The following is a 2,715-nucleotide window of genomic DNA, read 5'->3' on the forward strand; positions in this document are numbered from 1 at the left end:
GCCATAATAAATAAAATGGCAATAAATAAGTACATAATAATAACCTTACATGTAAATGGATTAAATGCTCCAATCAAAAGATATGAAGTAGCTGAATGGATAAGAAAGCATGACTCATACATATATTGTTTACAAGAGACCCACCTCACAACAAAAAACTCACACTGGTTGAAAGTGAAGGGATGGAAAAAAATTTTTCCAAGTAAATGGAAATGAAAAAAAAAAAGCTGTGGTAACAATACTCATATCTGATAAAATGGACTTCAAAATGAAGCCCATAACTAGAGACAAAGAAAGCCACTACATAATATTGAAAGGATCTATCCAGCAGGAGGATATAACCTTGGTAAACATATATGCACCCAATATAGGAGCATCAAAATATATTTTAAAACTTCTGGAGGTTTTCAAAGGAGAAATTGACAGTAATATAGTCATAGTAGGAGACTTCAACACCCCACTGACATCACTGGATAAATCATCTAGACAAAAAATTAACAAAGAAACAGAGGCACTAAATGATGCACTAGATTAAATGGATTTAATAGATATTTACAGAGAAATATACCCCAAAACTGCAGAATTCACATTCTTCTCAAGTGCACATGGGACATTCTCAAAGACAGACCATATGTTAAGACACAAACTAAGTCTCTACAAGTTCAAGAAGAATGAAATCATATCAAGCATCTTCTCAGATCACAATGGTGTGAAAGTAGAAATTAATTACAGTAAAAAACATTCAAACACATGGACGCTAAATAGCATGTTATTAAACAATAGTTGGGATACCAAGGAGAGCAAGGAAGAAATAAAAACCCAACAAAAGGAAGACAAACAGTCCAATTCAGAAATGGGCAGAGGACCTGAATAGACACTTCTCCAAACATGATATACAAATGGTCATGAGGCATATGAAAAAATGCTTGATGTCTCCAATCATCAAAGAGATGAAGATTAAAACAACTATGAGATATCACTTTACACCTGCCAGAATGGTGGCCATCAACAAATCCTCAAACAAGTGCTGGAGAGGGTGTGGATAAAAGGGGACTCTAGCACACTGCTGGTGGGAATGCAGACTGGTACAGCCACTATGATGTTTTCTCAAATTAAAAATGAAACTGCGGCTTTTTCCCATCTTGCAAGATGGCGGGGGGAAAATCTGAGAAGCCGGATACTAAGGAGAAGAAACCTGATACTAAGGAGAAGAAACCTGGAGCTCAGAAGGCTGATGCTGGTGGCAAGGTTAAGAAGGGTAACCTCAAGGCCAAGACGCCTAAGAAGGGGAAGCCCCACTGCAGCCAAAACTCTGTTCTAGTCAGAGGAATTGGCAGATATTCCCGGTCGGCTATGTATTCCCGAAAGGCCATGTACAAGAGGAAGTATTCTGCAGCTAAATCCAGGATTGAAAAGAAAAAGAAGGAGAAAGTTCTTGCTACTGTCACAAAACCAGTTGGTGGCGACAAGAATGGTGGTACCCGAGTGGTTAAACTTCGCAAAATGCCTAGATATTATCCTACTGAAGATGTGCCTCGGAAGCTGCTGAGCCATGGCAAGAAACCCTTCAGTCAGCATGTGAGAAAATTGCGGACCAGCATCACTCCCGGGACCATTCTGATCGTCCTCACTGGGCACCACAGAGGCAAGAGGGTGACTTTCCTGAAGTAGCTGAGCAGTGGCTTGCTACTTGTGACTGGACCTCTGTCCCTTAATCGAGTTCCTCTGCGTAGAACACATCAGAAATTTGTCATTGCCACCTCCACCAAAATTGATATCAGTGGTGTGAAAATCCCCAAACATCTCACTGATGCTTACTTTAAGAAGAAGGAGCTACGCAAGCCCAGGCACCAGGAGGGTGAGATCTTCGACACAGAAAAAGAAATACGAGATTACAGAGCAGCGCAAGGTTGACCAGAAAGCCGTGGACTCACAAATTCTGCCAAAAATCAAAGCTGTTCCTCAGCTCCAGGGCTACCTCTGCTCTGTGTTTACTCTCACAAATGGGCTTTATCCTCAAAAAATGGTGTTCTAAATTTCTTACAAAGAACCTAATTAAATAACTGATCTATTGTTAAAAAAAAGAAAAAAATGAAACTGCGATTTGACCCAGTGATCCCACTTCTTGGAATATATCCTAAGAAGCCTGAAACACCAATCAGGAAGAATATATGCACCCCTATGTTCATAGCAGTGCTATTTACAATAGCTAAGATCTGGAAACAGTCCATGTGCCCATCAGTAGATGAGTGGATAAAAATGTTGTGGTACATTTACACAATGGAATACTATACAGCTGTAAGAAAGAGAGATCTCTTACCCTTTGAGATGACATGGAAAGACCTGGAGAGTTATTATGCTAAGTGAAATAAGCCAATCAGAAAAAGACAAGTACCACATGACCTCACTTATTTGTGGAACATAATGAACAAAATAAGCTGTTGACCATAAAAGAGCCAGAATCATGGAAGTAGGGAACAGACTAACAAACCTCAGTGGGATGGGTGGTGGGAGGGTTGGGGAGAGATAAACCAAAGAACTTATATGCATATGTGCACAACAAATCAACACAGACATTAGGTTGGGGAAAGCGGGAGGGAAGTGGGAGCAGGAAGGAGGGGGCTCAATGGGGAAAAAGGGAGAACATCTGTAATACTTTCAACAATAAAAACCAAACAAATAAACAAAAAAACACCCCAAAACAAAAGGGCTTAT

At 40.0% G+C, this 2,715-nt stretch overlaps 1 pseudogene; it reads left to right on the forward strand.

The window, feature by feature from the left end:
• The first annotated feature begins 1,149 nt into the window (after positions 1-1,149).
• On the forward strand, positions 1,150-2,035 carry LOC118641193 (annotated as a pseudogene).
• The last annotated feature ends 680 nt before the right edge of the window (positions 2,036-2,715 follow it).

The sequence above is a fragment of the Molossus molossus genome, unplaced genomic scaffold, assembly GCF_014108415.1.
Source record: "Molossus molossus isolate mMolMol1 unplaced genomic scaffold, mMolMol1.p scaffold_m16_p_1, whole genome shotgun sequence".
NCBI lineage: Eukaryota > Metazoa > Chordata > Mammalia > Chiroptera > Molossidae > Molossus > Molossus molossus.